Raw genomic sequence first — 21,255 nt, forward strand, 5'->3', positions numbered from 1 at the left:
AGCCTGTTGACAGGCCATCAGTATTGCAGGGCACACCTCAGCTCCCTTTGTGTGACTGTCTAAAGTGAAGGCACAAACAGCCTAACTGTCACCCTCCTTCAGACGTGGATTCCACAGGCAGGCAGAGGCACAGAATGATAAAGAAAGAAAATGCCTACTTTCTATAAAGTTTCATTTTCAAACATGCCATTTAAAAACCAACTTCCCTTAAAGATGTGTTTTTGATTGTGAGATCAGAGACCCCAAACTCCAAATCTCTATCCTTTCCCAATTGGACGTTACACTTGTATGAGTTTTCAATGTAGCTGCAATGATAACCTACGGGAGAGATAGTCCTTGCTCTACTGATAAAAACAACATTGGCAGTATTTCACTATCAGGACATGTAAAACACACCAGTACATGTCCTACCTTTCACATAAACTGTGCCCTACCCATGGGGCTACATTAGCACTACCTTAGGGGCACCTGACAAGTAGAAAAAGAGAATTTTTGGGCCTGGCAAGTGGGTTCAGTTGCCAGGTCGACATGGCAGTTTATATCTGCACTCACAGAGACTGCAGTGGCAAGTCTGAGACATGGTTGCAGGGCTACTCACGTGTGTTGCAAATCAGTGCTGCATGCCCAATAGCAATTCATTCACAGGCCCTGGGCAGACACAGTGCACTTTACTAGGGACTTACCAGCAAATCAAATATGCCAATCATGGATAACCAATCGCTATCATGATTTACACAGGTACACTTGCACTTTAGCACTGATTAACTATGGTAAGGTGTTCAGAGTTCTAAAACAAGTTACAACAAAATGCAGAACACAGTCAAAAACAGAAGTGCAGAAGCAAAAAAGACAGGGGAAAAACACTCCAAAGATGCCAGTTGGGTTCCCCAGGCACTCCTAGATACTCAGGGAGGGGTACTTACCCTGCTGGTTATTTTTAGCACAGATTAGCAGATTCACTGTGAATTCGGGGTATGTTTAATAAAAATATGTTTTTGGTCCCTCTTGGAGCCTGGAACACCCCAACATGCCTAAGGGGGCATGATTTCCCTATTATTTCCCCTTGTACCTTTATTTTTTTTTCTAGGACTCAGGACTGAGTCCGGAGTCCTAAGATGGCTGCTGCCACATTGTTGTTGATGTGGTGGCATCTAAATCATATCTCATGTTGGGATCTGTCAGCTTTGCTGATCCTCCCTGGTGTTAAATATTCACATTTTTTGGCTTAATTTTAACCCTGGGTGAAGTACTAAGCTACGCTTGCGTAGTTTGCTAACTTTGCTCTACTTCGCACTATGCGAATTGCACGTAGCACAGTGCAAACACGCGTAGCTGTCATTTTTAGCTTGCTCACGGTCCTCACCATCAAGTTCGCGACCGCGCGCGAGCAAAATGACATCCTAGCGAGACTTTTTCCTCATTCACGATCAGCAACATCAAGTTGCTGATCACAAGCGTCGAAAATAAACCACCCGGCAAGATTCTTAACGCAGAGAGGTCAGGTTTCTCATTGCGAGTGGTCCCGTATGCTCTCGACCGCTCGCGATGAGAAACTACCAGTCCGCGTTGAGAACGCTGCCGCTCGAGTAAAAATCTACTCAAGCGGCAGAAAACGACCGCTTGCACTGTGCAAGATGCAGTTTGCACTGATTGCACAGTGCGGACAAGCATCCGGCACTGTGCAATCAGTGTGAACAGTATTTTACACAGTGCACTACGCAGTTCGCGTAGCTACGCGTAGCTCGCATAGTGCGAAGTGCACTTCACGTAGCTATGTGTAGCGCTACTACGTGAACTACGCCCTGGGTTACTTAATTTATCAAAAACTGCTGAATGGATTTACACCAGATCACAAAAAGCCCCCTTTCCGTACCAAGATCTAGCTTTCTGCCCAATGGTATAATTCTGTTCAGCAGTTTTTGAGGTATTGCTGTGTAATTTTCCTATAAAAAATGAATGGGGTAAATGTATTTTGGGACCCCCTCTTTTGCTGCGACACCTGCTTGAGGAATAACCCCAAAACTTTCCAGTAAGGAACTGAGAAGGATGAGACTTTTTTGGAAAGTTTCGTGAAAATTCGTCAAACGGCGCCAAAGCTATAAACAAACCAAAAAATGCTTTTCCTATGGAAACACGATCCTAGCTATAACTACCCAATGTCGACTAAACTACGTGTGTATATATACATACATATATATATCCTCAAAACTTTCTCCCAGCTGGGAAAAACGGGTCGCACAGCCAACTTTGGATTTTAAACAGCAATCCTTTTTATTTTGCTCATTTCCAAGGGCAACAGGCACAGAGATCTACGCGTTTCGGTGTCACTCCACCTTGCTCACGATCACTGGGTGTGCCCCACCCACAAACATTTAACCACAACAATTTTTTCATTTTTTCAAAAAACTGTGTTTCCTGTCACATGGTGTGCTAAGGATTGTGGTCCTTGTAGTTTATACGAATTTTTGACAAAACCAATTTATACAACCAGTGCATCCAAATTATAAATTAATTTCAACTAAACAAAATTAAATGCATTTTCGTCATGTGCCTTCCAATAGGCTTTGATTGTCAATGTTTGATTTGCCTTCCAATAGGCTGACTCATACTTGTTATTGAGACATGTCTTTGCACATTTGATTAATGTCTGTTCAAAGGTGCACATACAACTCCTCCGACTGATTCAACCCATTGGGGTGCAGGGTCCTCAGATTAATAATGAATTTCGATTCAGCTTGTCGCAGTTTTTTCGCTCGATCACCTCCCCGCTCACCTTTAAGAATTGTTTGAATGCCATAAAATTTCAGTTTTTGCCAATCACCCTGGTGCGCTAGTTCCATATGTTTGGCTATGGCATTAGACCGGTCCTTATGTATTGTGGCCCTCATATGTTGTAAGATTCGGTTCTTCAATTCCACAGTTGTACTTCCAACATGTGCCAGATAGCCAAGCCAACTAAAGAAATCACTTTGGCCAACAAAAAGAAATGGAAAATCAGACAATGCATCACGTGCAAAACACCATTCACTGTATATGTTGTGGAGTGCCCTTGCCCCATGCAATATGTTGGAAGTACAACTGTGGAATTGAAGAACCGAATCTTACAACATATGAGGGCCACAATACATAAGGACCGCTCTAATGCCATAGCCAAACATATGGAACTAGCGCACCAGGGTGATTGGCAAAAACTGAAATTTTATGGCATTCAAACAATTCTTAAAGGTGAGCGGGGAGGTGATCGAGCGAAAAAACTGCGACAAGCTGAATCGAAATTCATTATTAATCTGAGGACCCTGCACCCCAATGGGTTGAATCAGTCGGAGGAGTTGTATGTGCACCTTTGAACAGACATTAATCAAATGTGCAAAGACATGTCTCAATAACAAGTATGAGTCAGCCTATTGGAAGGCAAATCAAACATTGACAATCAAAGCCTATTGGAAGGCACATGACGAAAATGCATTTAATTTTGTTTAGTTGAAATTAATTTATAATTTGGATGCACTGGTTGTATAAATTGGTTTTGTCAAAAATTCGTATAAACTACAAGGACCACAATCCTTAGCACACCATGTGACAGGAAACACAGTTTTTTGAAAAAATGAAAAAATTGTTGTGGTTAAATGTTTGTGGGTGGGGCACACCCAGTGATCGTGAGCAAGGTGGAGTGACACCGAAACGCGTAGATCTCTGTGCCTGTTGCCCTTGGAAATGAGCAAAATAAAAAGGATTGCTGTTTAAAATCCAAAGTTGGCTGTGCGACCCGTTTTTCCCAGCTGGGAGAAAGTTTTGAGGATAATAGCGGCTTGGTTCTGCCGCAGGATACCGCACATGCGTGAGCGCTGCATAATCTCCCGCAAAGGAACTGCTTTGGAGGTATACATATATATATATTTACAATTATTTTGAAAACAATTTAAGTAAAATAAACAGAACAACAAATAGTAATTGAGGAGTATCAGTGTGCCATATTTGAACATTCAAGGTTGCTCTTGACAAAGAGAAAGGTGGTCATTTGTATAATATTTGGTCAGCATAACAGGGCCTTCATACAGGACCACATTTATTGTATTTTCCACCTAATATGTATAGGTGTTTTACATTGACTGAGGAACATCCAACAACTCAAGTGTATGTGTCAGAAACTGTGTTGTTCTGTTTGTTTTAACTTAGAAGAATTGTTTTTGAAATAAATATATAAATGTTTTGTTTTTATGTTTTTTGACTAATCCATATGATTTATATTTATTTATTTATTTTATTTATAAAATTTCTAGAGCGCACAAATACCTTCCGGTGTCTCGGCGCTAGAGTTCATTAAGATTGCAGAGGGTTCCTGCAAGGCTTACTGGTTGAAGAGCCACGTATTAAGGTGTTTCCGAAATATAAGTAAGGAGGAGCTTAATTTAATATGAGGGGGGAGCTTGTTCCACAGTTTGGAGGCAGCAACTATGAAGCGTTTATCGCCCCATGTTGCTTTCTTAGTGCGTGGGATGTCAAGTAGCTGGGATGCCGCAGAGCGTAAGGATCCAGTGGGTTTGTAGACAGTAATGGATTTTTTTAAGAAGTCCGGTCCAGTATTGTTCAATGTTTAGTAAATGATGCACAAGGCCTTGAACTTTGTGCGGCTTCTGATTGGCAGCCAATAAAGTTGGCGAATGATGGGAGATATAGGTGAAAATTTGGGTGTACCGGTTAGAATTCTTGCAGCAGCGTTTTGCACTAGCTGTAGTTTGTTCATGACTTGCTCCTGTGCATTCAATAATAGGCAGTTACAATAGTCAACATTTGAAAGGACTAGCGTGGACATTAAGGTTTTACCTGAGTTTGGGGGTAGGAAAGGAAGAAGTTTCTTTACCATTCTCAAGGTGTAAAAGGACGCTGAAACCACTGCGTTAGCATGGCTGTGAAAGGTTAGCCTATTGTCGAATAGGACTCCAAGATTCCTGACTTTTGACACCGGTAGGGGCGGATCTCCCAGCTCTGATGGCCACCAGACTGGTGACCAAGACGGGGTCAGTTCACCAAATAGCATAACCTCCGTCTTGTCGGAGTTTAGTTTTAAGCAGTTCTGGTCCATCCAGGTGCTGATCGCTCTCATTCCTTCCTGGAAGTTAGCGGCCACTGCGGCTCCGTTTTTATGAAAAGCCAGGACTAATTGAGTGTCATCGGCGTATGATGTTATTCCAATGCCAAATGACTTTATCACCCTCGCCAAGTCCGACACATAGATGTTAAAAAGCGTCGGACTTAGCGAGGAGCCCAGAGGAACTCCACAAGGCAAAGTGAAATCAGGCAAGTAATAGCTCCCCATTTTCACAGACTGTTCTCTGTCTGATAGAAAGGATGCTAGAAGAGTTTTAGCTTTGCCTTGGATGCCCATGGCATCGACACGGTCGATCAAGATGTTGTGATCGACCGTGTCGAAAGCTGCCGACAGATCTAAAAGAATTAGGATCGCTGTACCACCTTGGTCCAAAATTATTCTAACTTCTTCGGCTGCTTTTATCAAGGCGGTCTCGGTACCGTGACCCTTTCTAAACCCAAATTGGGTATCATCTAGTAGGTTGTTGTTGTCAATAAAGCTTGATAGTTGTAGTTAATTTCTTTCTCGAAAACCTTAGATGGATATGGGAGCGAGGCGATGGGTCGATAGCTTTTTAACTCTGCTGGATTTAGGTTTTTTTTTTTAGAAGGGGCTTCACGATGACTTTCTTCCAGACTTTAGAGTAGTCACCTGTCAGGAACATCGTATTGCAGATATGGGTAAACACCGGGGCTATCTGATCAGAAACTAGTTTAAGGATAAGTGGGAGGCAAGGGTCCGTGGGTGATCCTGATTTGACCGTGTTCATAATTTCCTCTATGGACGCCTGAGAGAGTGAGGAGAACGTTTCCAGAGTTGGCCTGGTGATATATGGGGAGCAACTGGGCCAGCTATGGCATCAGAAGTTTTTTTTGTGAAATTGTTAAAAATATCTGTGACCTTTCCTTTAAAAAATTCTGCAATTTCGTTGCAGAAGGCTTGAGATGGTTCTATGGAGTCAGGAACCGTAGGGTTAGATACATTTTTTTTACCACCTGGAATAACTGTTTGCTCGAGTTTTGAGCTGATTCTATTTGTGTGGTATGATTCTATTTGTGTGGTATATAGTTATATGATTCATATAGTTATATGTTGAATGTTAATAATTGTTTCTACCTAACAGACTGGCAAAGGTAAATGAAAGCATTGCATTGTGGTTAACAAACAAAATCACAAAATCAACATGTTGAATTACGTTTGCCTGTTCAGCATACATAAAAAGTGTAATCAATCTATGGTTAGTGAGGTTTCTGCATATTATGGCAAGTGGACAAAGATATGACACTCCTGTCACAGGACCTTTGTGACATAGTGAACTGCACAACTGAGGCAGGTCATCTGAAATTGGGGGGGGTGGAGGGGGGTGTTTAACATTTTAACCTGTATCTTTATGTTGCCTCATGCCACATTGGTCAGGTGCATCTGTGTTGATAATAAAATGGAGAACTGGTGGTGGAACAGTTTTGACCATGAAGGAGGTGTTTTGAGTTGTGCAGCATACTCAAATCTCACTAAAGCACCCGCCTGGGCATGGGCCGTGATTTGCATAAGGGGGACAGAAAGTCCACTAGCCATCAGGGGAAACAGCTTTAAAAATGTAGGAGAGGTGCTTCCACACATCAGGCTACTGCCCCACAGCAGAATTGGCCCAGCAGTCTTTCTTCCCCTTCAGTCATAGATTGCTGGAGATTACCACCAATTTGCCCACCAGGGCAGTAGAAAGCCAACTAGATGCCAGGAAAAAAATGGTCCAACACAAAAAAAGAAAGGGTGGGGAGGCCCACCCAGAGATCAGGTGCTGACTCCACCCTAGAATGAGGCCAACAGTTTTTTTGGCCCCTCTAGAGGAGGATGGGTGAGCAGTATTCCCTTCCTGCATGAATTACGACCCCCTAAGGATATGCATCCAGCCACAGCTACAATCCTCAAACTTGGCGTGAAACATTCAAAGCCATTACCTGGTCGCACCAACGGACCATGAAAACTGCATTGTTGAGGGGAACTTATCTGATGCACATCATTTAATGATAGTTTTTACAATTTGGGATACTATCCAGATCTTCAGACTGGGAAGTTTAGTGTATCAAAATTCTATGCACTCTATTACCCATCTGCAGCAAGAATTTCACCTGTACAGGGACTAGTTATTTCAGTACTCACAATTAAGATACGTTCTACACCATTACCTTATGGGTATGGAGGCAAGATTTCAGCCTTCTAGTTGCTCAGCTTACAATTTGGGAACTAGGGAAGAAAATATCTCACAGATCAGAAGATGCATGGTATTTAACACACACAACTGATAACCCAATCCTTACAAGGGAGACTGATTTGGGCACACTGACAGCGGAGGAGTGGAGAAAGGTGCACAGAGCAACCAGAGATTTTGCTATATCTTCCAGATTTAGCTAAATCCAATTTATAAATTTGCAGTCACTGTATTAGTCACTAGTGCCCTTGTGGCATATGAAATTAAATTTCTCCGCGTTATGTGGACCCTCCAAGATATTGCGGCTTTGGGTGGCAAATTTTGGTGCCAAAAAAGCAAACATTTGAGAGCCACAACCTCAATAATTGTGGTATTTTTGTGGTGTTCAAAAAATGTGCCCGCCACAAAAATACCGAAGGCCCGTGGTCTGTCACGGTAAACAGACAAAATATCGACTCCAAAATATCGACTGGACATAATATCGAGTTTTAAATATAGACTGGACAAAATATCGACTGGACATAATATCGACTACAAAAATATCGTTTTTCAGGTAAGTGAAGTAATATCGACTGTTTAAAATATAGATAGCAAAAATATCGAATTTTTAATAATATATAATATTTTATAGTGTATTTTTATGTAATAATATGTGTGAAAAGTGTGTATTAATGTTATAAAATATTTTATTAAATGGAATTTGTTTTTTTAATAATTGCGTTATGTTATTCTGTAGCAGGTTGTGGGTTTATAGGGGAATAGGGTGGGAAGTAATTTAATAATAATTAATTAATTAATGTATGTTTGTAAATATTTATAATTAATATTTAACTGATAATTAATAATAATTAGTTAATTAATTAATATAATTTTGTACATATTTTGAATTAGTAATTAATTGGTAATTGATTAATTGTAATTAGTTAATTACATTAATTAGAGTACATTTTAATATATATAATTTTGTGTTATTCTTAAGTAATTAATTGGGAAAAAATAATATTAATTATTAAAATAATTACAGCTAATGTGCTAATATATTTACTTTATTGTTATTGTTAATTAATAATTAATTGGTAATTAAATAATATTGATACATTTTGGGAAAAGGAGTATTTTTAGGGTTCAGGGTCAGTTTTTAGTTTTTGGGTAAAGGGGTATTTTTAGGGTTCAGGGTCAGTTTTCAGTTTTTGGGTAAAGGGGCATTTTTAGGGTTCAGGGTCAGTTTTCAGTTTTTGGGTAAAGGGGCATTTTTAGGGTTCAGGGTCAGTTTTCAGTTTTTGGGTAAAGGGGTATTTTTAGGGTTCAGGGTCAGTTTTCAGTTTTTGGGTAAAGGGGCATTTTTAGGGTTCAGGGTCAGTTTTCAGTTTTTGGGTAAAGGGGCATTTTTAGGGTTCAGGGTCAGTTTTCAGTTTTTGGGTAAAGGGGCATTTTTAGGGTTCGGGGTCAGTTTTCAGTTTTTGGGTAAAGGGGCATTTTTAGGGTTCAGGGTCAGTTTTCAGTTTTTGGGTAAAGGGGCATTTTTAGGGTTCAGGGTCAGTTTTTAGTTTTTGGGTAAAGGGGTATTTTTAGGGTTCAGGGTCAGTTTTCAGTTTTTGGGTAAAGGGGCATTTTTAGGGTTCAGGGTCAGTTTTTAGTTTTTGGGTAAAGGGGTATTTTTAGGGTTCAGGGTCAGTTTTGGGTTTTTGGGTAAAGGGGTATATTTTAGGGTTCAGGGTCAACAAATAAGATTGTAAATTTTTTTTTATTATTTTCATTTATTATTTAATTATTATATTTTTAATTTAAGTATTTTTAAGTATATTTTAGTCATTTAAATTTAATATTAATTTAATTTTACACTGTTTTTAATAAAGTCGATATTTTTTACATCTATATTATTGTTAACGATATTTTGTACTCGATATTTTTGTACTTACCTGTTTGTAGATAGAAAGTCGATATTTTGTCTGTCGATATTTTGGCAACGATATTTTTGCAGGTCGATATTTTGGCAGTCTATATTATTTCAGTGATCCGGTCTGTCACTGCTGGAGACTGTTGTCGCAGTCTGCAGCATTGCAGAGTCTCCAGTAGCACAGCGCCTGGTGGAACTGGTGGGTGTCTGATGCCAAAGAGTGCAGATTGCAATATGAACAGGGCAGGACTGGGAACCAAAACTGACCCTGGCACAGTGCTCGGCCGCATCCCCCCCCCAACCGGAGGTTAGGGGTGCCGGCGAGCTCTTTGCCAGGGCGGGTTTTCAGCCGATTTTGTTACGGGCCGATTTTTCAGCTATGCTGCAAAAAAGGCCCTGTAACAAAATCGACCCCTAGGGTCCCAAAACCGCCCCCCACCCGTGCGGCGCACCGGGGGATTGCCCGGTGCCCGCTATGGCCAATCCAGCCCTGAAAATGAAACCTGCTCTTTTTGGCATCAGACAATCTGTGTACGGCGCACCCGGGGATTGCCCGGTGCCCGCTACGGCCAGTCCCGCCCTGAATATGAAACCTGCTCTTTTTTGCACAGACAATCTGTGTGTACAGGGTATCAGGGCAATGGGATGGAGGAGGTGGGTGGCAGAGAAGGTTGAGTGTATGTAAAAAGCAAATGAGGAGAAAGGGGTTACAGGAGACAATGGGGGGCCGAAGGACAGGACTGGAGTGGAGGGTGGGGGCAGGAGAGCTTTTCAATAGACTGCAGGGTCTGCAGGGGGCACACAAACCTGTGAGGTGGCCTGCAGGCTAATTGCTCAGGGCAGGGCTATGTGCATTTCTAAGGCAGGCGACAGAGGAATTTAACACCTCTGCTACCTACTGGCCTGTTGCTCATCCTCGATTTACTGGCTCCGTGCTGCCCAGAGCCAATAAAGAGAGGGTGAACACAATTCCGTTTTACCATATTTTGCGGGCACTTTTGTAAGAATTGCGGGATGTTTACAAAAGTGTTGATTTTGTGATTTATTTGCAAATGACTAAATCCTGGGAGGTCTAATTATGCCTGGGATGTCAAGCGTCAGAGGGCAAATTTCACGATGCTGTCTAGCAATATGTATTTATAAAAAATTCAGGGCGAGCGCAGCTAATACACATGTAGAGATTCTGGGAGTATCTGAGCTGTTAGTTTCCTTCATGGAGTTAATATTGATAGGATTAAAATGGTATGTAATCAACATAATGCACTGATGAGCATCACTCAGGCCGTTGACATTGAAATCAGTAGTGAAATGATCACAGCATGGTTGGCCATATCCTTAACTGTCTTTGTTTCGAACATTGAAAACCCTTTGTTCAAGCATTAAGACAAACTGCAGATTTGAAGAATGGGTTTTTACTGGCTTTATATGATGACATCTTAGCCATAAAATGTGGTAATTGTGGGTATGAATGGCCAATCACAGAAGAATTCCTAGATACACTATTGCTGGCCTTGGAATGTCAACTGCTCCATCATAAAATCTTCTTTGAAGGTATGAACATTAATGAGGCACCAGATCCCAAGAAAAGGTTCAATTATTTATTGGGTTGGATCATGGCAGACTCCATAGTCTTGTTTGGCTGTAGTTTGACAGAGTCTGCAATCAAACAATTACAGACAGGACCAAGTGTGAAAAGGTAACTTGAAACCTATGAGTAACTCACATTTTCAAGACTGAATATTACCAAGGTTTAACTTCCTTTTATAAGTTTCACTTACATCACCAGATCGTTATTTGCACAGCTATAAGAAGATTAGCCTTACTTCATATCACTTCATGATTTCTTGGTAGATGTAGCCCAAGCCAAGAGGAAAGTCGGTGGGATCTTTGTGGCATCAGAAAATATTGTTGAGCACCTAATGTTCAAAAATCAAGAATTTTAATAGATCCTGTTCGAGTCTAGCCTGTTATTGTACCTTCGTTAATGTATGTTCTTCTATCATTCCTCTTATCATCATACAGACATTTATTAACAAGGCCACCACTGTAGAGTTCCCCATATTTTGGTTCGCCCACCTCCTCTTCTGAATCCTGCGTAAATGAATCCTTAAACTCCTCTATCTTATCTTATCTTAAGTGAAATTTATAGAGCGCGCTGACACCAAAGGTTTCCTGGCGCTTTAAGACAGAATGAGTGAGGGTGAAAGCGTGAGTGGCGGAGTTTTAACCAAGGGGAGGGAAGAGGTGAGTTTTAAGCGATTTTCTAAAGTTCAGGAGGGAAGGGGTGGATTTGATGGAGAGAGGAAGGAGATTCCAAAGCCCGGGAGCCAGGTGGGAGAAGCGACGACCACCGATTTCCTTGGTTTTAGCTTTGGGGGTAACTAGCAGATGACGGTGGGCTGATCGGAGGTTGCGCGTTGGACGATGAGGAATAATTAAAGATTTGAGAAACGCGGGACCGGAGCAGTGGAGGGCTTTGAATGTGAGGCAAGCCACCTTGAAAGCTGCCCTTTGGCCTATTGGGAACCAGTGCAGTCTGTGAAGTAGAGGTTTGGCCGATTGCCATCTGGGGGTTTTATGAATGAGGCGGGCCGCTTGGTTCTGGACAACCTGAAGGCGGTGTAGCAGGGATTGTGGGAGACCGTATTAGAGGGAGTTGGAAAAGTCCAGACGGGAAAGTACAAGTGAGATGACAACTTGGGTAAGTGCGGCGGGCGGAAGTAAGTGGCGAACTTTGCGGATCTTCCGGAGCTGGTACATACAAGATGAAATTACCGCACCCACTTGGGCTTTGAGGGACAGTTCGGTGTCGATAATCACTCCCAGACTCTTCACTGATTTGACCGGGACTGGGGGGGTTGGGGGGGGCTAGCTCCGATGGCCAGAACTGCGGGCCCCAGTGAGCATGGCTGAGTCCAGGGAGGAGGAGCTCAGTTTTCCTGGGGTTTAGCTTCAGTTGGTTCTGGTTCATCCACTGTTGGATGTGGATCATGACTGTGTGAAACGTATTGATGGCATGAGGTGAATTGAGCGGGAGGACAATCTGTAAATCGTCGGCATAGTTGTAGACAATGATGTCCCATTTCTGAAGAGAGTGGATCAAGGGCCGGAGGTATAGGTTGAACAGGAGCGGTGAAAGGGAGGAGCCCTGGGGGACTCTGCAGGTCGTGGGGGGTTTGTTGCGGTGTAAGGGCCCAGGCGGACATCCTGTGTTCTTCCAGTCAGGAAAGACTCGACCCACTTAAGAGCGGTACCCTGGATGGCTGCCTGTCCGACACAGTGGAGAAGGATGTTATGGTCCACCGTGTCGAACGCGGCTGACAGGTCCAGGAGTACGAGGGCTTGGGGGAACCCCGCATCCGCGTTGCTCCTGAGTGTGTCCAGGACTGCCAAAATGACGGCCTCAGTAGAGTGGGCAGGTCTGAAGCCGGCTTGATTGGGCTCAAGGTGACAAGAGGATTCAATACAATTTGACAGACATTGGGTGACGTGGGCCTCCATTAATTTTGAAAAGTAGGGAAGGAGGGAGATGGGGCAATAATTGGATGGCTCCATGGGGTCGGCGCCAGGATTCTTGAGGAGGGGCACTAGGATGGCCTCCTTGAGAGAGCTAGGGACAATGCCACTGCTGAGTGAACCATTCAGCAGGGGTAGAATACAGTCAGGTAGATTGAGGCAGATACTCCGCAAGACAGATGGCGGACAGCAGTCATTAGGGGAGCCAGATTTAATGCGAGTGGCGAGTTCCGCTAATGAGATAGGGTTCAGAGCAGGGAAGGTAGTGAGGGTCAAGGGGTTGTTAGAGGAAGTGTCCGATGGGTATGGCTGGGGTGGGGGAGGGATAGAGTTTTTAATTTTTGTGATCTTTTCCACAAAGAAGAGGTTGAGAGTGTCGCATGCCTCTTGGGTAGGGGTCTGGGCTGGGAGGGTTCTGTTGTCTGTGGTAAGTTCATTCATGACTTTGAACACCTCCTTTGATTTGTTGACCGCCGACGAGATCCTATTGGAAAAGTGTTCCGTTTTGGCTAGGGTAATGGCAGTTTTGTATTCTCTGCGCGCAGCCATATAAGACTGCCTGGCTGAGTTGGAATAATCGCGTCTCTAGATACGTTCCAGCTGGTGCATTTTTAATTTGTGTTGCTTGAGGTCATCAGAGAACCACCTGTGGGAGTTGTGATGCCTGGTGCGGGGGACTTTGATCAGGGGGGCAAAGTGGTCGCTGGCCGACTTCAGCCAGGATCCGATGTCGTATTCTATTCCGTCGATGTTATCAGAGGGATTAAAGACTGGACGGGTGTCGGCCAGGGTTGTGAGGAAGCCCTGGGAGTCATATGTACTCCATTTTCATGAGGAGCCACCAGCCATCAGAGAAGCAAGAATCCGTCCGACGTCAGTGATGGAGGTGTCAACTAAGTAGTGGTCTGACCAGACACAGGGGGATATAGCTGGCGGGACAAAGCCAGATTGCAGGTCCAGATCTGGTGCAGGATGTGGCCCTTGGTATGGGTGGGTCGGGTGACCTGTTGGGTGAGGTTCAAACTGTTGAGAGTCTCAAAGAGTTCTATAGCATGGGGACCGGCGTTGGTGTCATTGAACCAATAGTTTAGGTCGCCGAAAAGGGCAAAACTGGAGTGCTGCGTTAGTAGATTGAACAACTGTTCGCTCATGATGGTAGAAAAGGATGGCATAGGATGTGGGGACCGGTATAAGAGGAGGAAGGTAAGGGCACCGGTGTCAGTTTCCACGCTAATAAGTAAGTTATCTACCTCAGGAAGGGGGAGGGAATAATATATCCCTTGTTTGTGGTACTGTGTGATGACTCACCTATTCTGTACTCTTTTAAGAAAACACACTTTCCTGGTATGCTGCTAGGTTTGCACTACATAAGCACCCAACATATATACATACAAAAAACTAGAATAAAGGATGTGCTCTGTCACTATTTCAAGAAATACAGACATCAGATGCCGAAAAGCAAGTTAAAAATGTGCTTTTGAATTTGCTAGGCAAGACATATTTTCCTTATATCTTAGAGTGAACCCTTATACTTTCATATTAGGAATGTTTTACTCTCTACTCAGCTTGATATTTTTGTTTCCCAACTGAAGGAAAATTGTATAGTAATAGATTAAGACTGTCCAATATATAAAGTATCCTAGGTAGTTATAACACAGAATCATATATTATGCATGTATGATATCTTTCAAATCTTGAATTAAGTTTTAGACAAATTCATAAGGATTAAATGGCTCTAAGAGCTAGGTAATGGCATGTCAACAGAGGAATAAACTGCACTCTCCCTTCTGACCCACAAGATTATATTTTAGGCAAACTGAAACCAAATCCAGATTTGTATTAAGTATAATCACAATGTTGCCCCAAAGAAAATATGAATTTTGTTCAAATATAATAAATGCATTTTTAGATGTAAAGGAGAACGTTCTGTGATATATATAATGGCTTCATAGCCAATGCTAGAAAAAAATTGAGAGGCATTCTTTTTATACTTTTCAGGAATTGATTTGTACCAATGTTAGTGTGTAGGGCAGTAGTGGCTGCTGCCGGACCTGGGTAGGGAGGGGGGGGGGAAGTGAAGGACGGGAATGGTGACAAAAAAAGAAAACATAAAGAAAACTTACCTGAAATGGCCGCTGCCTCCCCTTTGTCCTCAGGCCCTCTGATATCTTCCTGCACTCCCGACAGCAGCACGAAGCACCCACCCTCTTTGCCTCCCCACAGCCAATTACAACTCTGCAATACAGCGTTGTGATTAGTCTGAATGCCGTGGATTGGTGCTCAGAGGGGGCCAGGGAGGGTTTGCATGTTCCTCATCAGGCTGTGTAATGCAACCTGGTGGGGGACATGCAAAGTGTGCAGGACTGCTTGGGGCAGCCTGAGAGGACCGGCCAAGCAGTCCTGCGCACTTCAGGAGTGAAAACCACTCCTCTTCCTTCTTCGCCAACTCCGCCCCGCCTGAGTGCCACTGAAGTATAAAGGAAAAATAAAATGATAATAAAAATAGTTATTATCATTTTTATGTTTCCTTTTGTTCAGTGGGGCGACGCTCCTCCGCTTTAGCGGAGTAACCGCCACTGGTGTAGGGTTGTGGAAACATCTATTGTTTAGGCTTTGAGATAAGTATTCTTTCTATTAATGATTAGTCAGAAGGCCCCCCAGAGTCTAATGCTAGAAAAAAGATGGAACTTGGTTCCACAAGGTTGTGATTGGGTACAGCTTGAGCAGCCAAAAGAAGTGGCTACAGAACCACCTTCCACCTCCAATTAGCTCGTATTTGGGAAATAGTTTATAATCATAATTATTTCTCAGGAAATAAGAATTTGTAAGACTCAGACTCTTTCACACCAAGTAGGGCTAGACCGGAGTTCTCAAAGAAGAAAGATCCATCTCTAAGATTTATGATGATTTAGTAAGTTGTTGTTTTAATTAACTTGTTATAGAAAACCTCCCAGTGCACACTCCAAAACCTAATGTATTAACTACAGAACTTAGGAGGTAGATTAGTTATATTTATTTGTGGATTGAATGGTCAGGTTGGACCAACATAGGAGGGAAAGTTTAGAGATGCATTCCTATTATATTTCTGTTTTTCCAAACATTAAATATGTTGAATTTTTATTTTTTATTTTTTAAACTCTCCTTTCTGATCAAAACTGCTTCATTCTCCTTCTTTCAATGGGTTTATTTCAGTCTTCTCGACAGTGGAACATCACCCTGCATGGGCATCTGGGTGTCCCCTTGGAACTAATTTATGTTCCATATCCCAAAATCTTTTTGGTCAAAATACTTTTCACCTGCAAGAGGCTGCAGGATTCCTAGAAATGTAAGTCCCTCTGTGTGGTGACCTACCTCACCATGGAGCAAATGCTTATGCTGCTGCATGAGGTAAACAGCCCTCTGCATTCCAAATGGAGCTTCCACTATATTTTATTAATGGTTGAAAATAAGGGGTACATTGTCAATGTTCACATACTCTGGCTCTCTAACATACCTGGTGTGCTGTTCAACATATTGTGAAACTATTCTTCCCTTTAAGTTGCTGTCCATCACAGTTTTCGTGTTGGTCTTTCACAGTGCCAACTCGGCCAAATATAGCCAACTTGCTGTTCTTGATGGCGTAGTTGAACCTCTGCAATCTTTGGCGGATATTGGTTTGCAGTTTGCTGACTGTCTAGTGGGAAAGATGGCAACTCAGAGCCATGTCCAAGGTTCTGCATTGAAGACTAAGCTGCTGAATGCACTAGAGACGAATACGCCATTTTTGGACGGAAACATCACTGCTGAGCTTCTCGAAGTCAGACTCATACTTATTATAACCTTCATAATATAGGGGAATTATGGCAGATGGATACACCAAAATATACATTTTGAAAAGCATTCACTTGATTGCTGTTTAGGCTTAAAAATGGAACAATGCGATCTTCATAATGTGTTGTTGAAGTTCGCCTCCTTACACCAAGCCAAAATTTCCCTTTTTCAGACTTTTGCCATCTTCACAAAAATTCTTGTGGTTTTTCAAATGTGCCATATCTTTTAAAGCTTTAGGATCACAATACATTAGCAGATAGTATGACTTACAAATACTGCCTGTAGGGCGCTGTATTTGCCTACACTGCCTCGCTGATGAGCAACAAGCTAACCCCTGATGATAAACCCCAAGGGAAACATTATATAAACCTTGGTGATAGTGCTAAATTGGACAATGTCAATATGTGCTCTGCTTTTCGCAGTAGTGTAGATTTAGATCTACATGTAAATTGGGCACTCTCACTTATCACAACCATCTTCTAGTCTGGTGGAATGTAGGAGCATAAAGATGTACTATTGTGTGTAAAACTGCACATGTACGAGCACCTCAAACACAGAGGTTGATGGGAGGAATGTTTGCAATTTGTGTCGAAACGCGTTGAAGAAACCGTCACTACCTCAACTTTGAAAACTTTTTATATTGTACTTTATGTATTTTGATCATAATGTAATGTGTTATCAAAATATATAAATTGTTTTTTATGTATTTTTTTATTAATGTGCATATGAAAATTATTAAAACATTTTGATTGTTTTTATACAAAAATTCCTTTCAGTTCAGTGTTATTTTCAGCTTTCTGGTCTTCATTGTATTGTCAAACTTTGGTTGTTTGCCTGGTTGTGTTATTTGTCATTATAGTGTAGATTTAGATCTACATGTAAATTGGGCACTCTCACTTATCACAACCATCTTCTAGTCTGGTGGAATGTAGGAGCATAAATATGTACTTTTGTGTGTAAAACTGCACATGTACGAGCACCTCAAACACAGAGGTTGATGGGAGGAATGTTTGCAATTTGTCTAACCCATGGCAGTCGCTCATGTACCAGTACTCTCTGCGTGCATGATTCCCCCTTCTTTGTGCAAAACTGCAAATCACTTTCGAAGCATTGAATTGAAATGTTTGTGCGGTTTGCTCTTTTACAGTGGGCAGGGCAGATGGAGGCAGAAGTGCTTATCATCTGCCAATCACAGTGTCTCCAGGAACTGAATGTACCCTTGGCAGAGCTCAGAAGAGCAGCAGTGGAGTGTCTCTAACATTAATGGAGTAGGCAGCATTTCATTTAGCTTTCATTCATCTGTCTCCATTACTTTAAGTGGCAGACAGTGGTTAATTCAGTCAATCAGTCTTTATTGTTTGACCATGTTGCCTTGACTATCTCGATGGAAATACAGTTTGCCAACTTACAATTTGCTCAGGTAGAAATAAAAATGGCCTCTATTAACCTAAAAAGTAAATATACATTGTGATTGCTAATCACAAAGTATCTATCATTCAGGTTACAGCACTTTCCGATACTATTCATTTAATCTTAACGTTTTGTTGTTGATTTTTTTCTACTTTCACTGAACTGAATAATGTATTTCTTATCGTCCCGGGACTATCAGAATGTATCGGTCTGCATACTATATTGACAACGCTTTGGTGCTCTAATACCTACTAAGAAGCAGAAACTAAAGCAAAATGATGTCCCCCCACCCCCCGGACGGATTTTGTTATGTGATGAGAGCCTCCTGAGTCCTGTAGGCCCCCACCCCTAGCCCTCTGCGCCACCAGGGCTGCTGGGGCTGGCTGCTGACATGCCATCTATTGTTCTCGCTGTATAAATACTAAAATAATCGCGTTTCAACTCTGTTTAATCTCAGTCTATTACAATCAATCTGCTCTATGACGAAAAAGAACATTTTAGCAGAGGTGGAGAAGATGAGCAAGGGAGGTTCGGGCAGCTCCCCACCCTCCTTTACATCATCACAATATTAGGAGGGTGATTTAGGTGGGGTTTGTAAAGCGAAGTCCTCAAATTTCTCGAAACAATTCTGTTGGCTGATTTTCCTCCGAAGGATTTTATGTAGAAATCCAACTCAAAGTTCAAAGTTCAAAAGTTTATTATGATTTGGCTCTCATTGAGGGCCACATAAATAACATACATATTAACATAGCAATAATAAACACAAGCTACATACAGCAACAGGAATAACCACTAATTATCTGCAAATAATGCAATCATCAGCATCTCCCGGAAACACATTAATATATATCTAAAAATTCTTTAAAATATTTAAAAATTCTAGAACAGAACATTTCGTTAGGGGGGCAATAAAGTGCATGGAAGAACATTTTTACATTCACAATTCCCAATTGTAAACAAATTGGTTTTATCCATTTTTTGCGCATAAGGCGCAATACCGGACAAATAAACAGTACATGGTTAAGATCTTGAACAGCATTATTACATAGATTGCATAAAGGAGAAACTCCATACCATTTTGCTAGGAGTGTATTAAGTGGAAGCAAATTATGACGTAAAAGGTACCATATCCTACGGACACCATGAGGAATGTTCCAAATTAAGTATTGTTGGGCTAGTTTTGGTGTATAGGTTAGGACCAGGGCTTCCCTTTCTTTATACTTCTGTTGGGCGAGTATATCCAGCTTATAACAAAGTTCCCAGGACATACTTTTTAACTTTAACTTTAACTCTAGTGGAGAGAGCAAAAATAACGTGCTTTCATCCAGTTCAAGCAGCGAAACCGCTTTTCTAAAAATTTTTACCAGCTGCGAGAACTCATTAAAGTTGCCCAATAATTCCTTTTTTAAGATTTCTCGTAAGGTGCCTGGTTTACCTCTGGCCAAGCAGGCTACCCATCTTACGAGGGCAGCCAACCCCTGAGCCCAGCAACTTCGCAGTCCGAATTCCAGCCTGCATGAAGATGTAGAGCAGGCTGAATTAAATGAGGAGATTTTCCTTAATACCTTTCCCTCCATTTTTTGCATAAAATCCCATTGTTTCAGATCCACTAATTCCATTCCATAAAGGAGGGTAGCAGGAATTTTCGCTCGGAATACCTCCAAGCATAAGGAGAAATGCCTCTTCCCTGTCGCTTTATACAAAGAACATAATCCCCTACCATGGGCCATTGCTTTTCGAGAACTATGTTCCATGTGGGGCTTCTCACTAAGGTTAGCAGATATTATTTTGCCTAGAAACATGTAGGAATTAACTACCTCAAGTTTTTCTCCGCTTATTGTCCAGTTGAAGCTACTAGATCTGCACTTCTTCTTACCAAAGATGCACATGATTTTGCTTTTTGAGCTATTAATTTTCATATAATGTGCATCAGCGAATTCATTCAATGCATGGAGACGATTAGCGAGACCTTTCGGGGTCAGATCTAAAACAAGTATGTCGTCCGCATACATCAGAATTGATATAGCTGTCCCTCCAATTTTCGGGGCTAGTCCCTCACAATCTGCAACAGCGGTTGGCAAATCGGCCATATACAGGGAAAACAGTGTGGGTGCCAATATACACCCTTGTTTTAGTCCGTTCCGGGAGGGGATAGATTGAGAGAGACCCCTTTCACCGCCTTGTAACACCTTACACCATGTGTTCCAGTGTAAGGACTTAACTAAATCCAATAAGTATCCCGGCATACCCAATGCCGACAACTTTCTCCACAGCGTCGGACGGTCCACCCTGTCGAACGCTGCGGAGAAATCTATAAATGCTACGTATACACCACCACCACGTACACGAGCATATTTATCCATAATTACCTGTAGCAATGTTAGGTTATCTAAAGTTCCGTGCTCTTTTCGAAATCCTGTCTGTTCCTTAGGTATAATATTATTTAAATTTGCCCACTCTGTTATTGACACTAATAAAAGTTTAGCAAAAATTTTCCCTATTGCGTCTAATAAGGCAATTAGACGATAATTGGAGGGATTATCCCGATCTCCTTTTTTAAAAATTGGGATCAGGATACTTCCCCGCCAAGAGTCGGGGACTGTTCGAGTTTTAAAACACGCCAGAAATACTGGAAGAAGAATCCTGCTCCAAGTGGTTACGTCTTGCTGGATTATAGACATGGGCAATTCGTCGGGTCCCATAGCCCCGGAGGAGCGCATGCTCTTTATTGCGGTAGCTATGGATTGCTCAGTGGGGAGTTCCATTTTAAAATCGGTATTAAGACCTGGAGCCCATGAATCGCCCCCTGCATCATTAGGCGCATATAAGGTGGTCACAAATTGGGTCCAGACATCTTCAGTAATAACAATAGGAGTGGACGTTTTTACAGATCCACATCCTTGCTTTATTATGGACCAAAAATCTCTAGAGTTTTTACAAGTTGATGCCTCTCTTAGCTTGATCCATAAAATATCTTCTTTGTCTCTTTTTAACTTGGATCTCAATCTTACCCTCCTTCTTTTTAAGAGAGCTAACTGTAACTCATTCCCCCCTGATCTATTAAGGTATTGCTTCCTAACAAGTTTATTGATCTCTTTATTTAACCTAAATAGAGGACTAGGAGAAAAATATTTCTTTTTGTGATTTCCTGTACTCCTAGCCATTGCGGTGACTTTTTTAATGAGGTTTTCAAGGAACATGAATTCCCTACCTTGCCAGTAGTCGAGCTCAGTTAGTAATTGGGTAAGGATGTTTTGTACATCCTTGCTATTAATAGATCCCCAATAACATCTATCTGTGTGACAATTAATAGTAAAACCTCTG

The 21,255-nt window shown here is 41.9% G+C and overlaps 1 protein-coding gene across 5 annotated transcripts in view; it reads left to right on the forward strand.

The window, feature by feature from the left end:
• KIAA1549L (KIAA1549 like) overlaps window positions 1–21,255 on the forward strand; it is a 674,355-nt gene that overhangs the window by 242,114 nt on the left and 410,986 nt on the right. The gene's annotated exons all lie outside the window — the stretch shown is intronic.

Source organism: Lissotriton vulgaris, chromosome 2_1 (genome assembly GCF_964263255.1).
Source record: "Lissotriton vulgaris chromosome 2_1, aLisVul1.2, whole genome shotgun sequence".
In the NCBI taxonomy this organism is placed as follows: Eukaryota; Metazoa; Chordata; class Amphibia; order Caudata; family Salamandridae; genus Lissotriton; species Lissotriton vulgaris.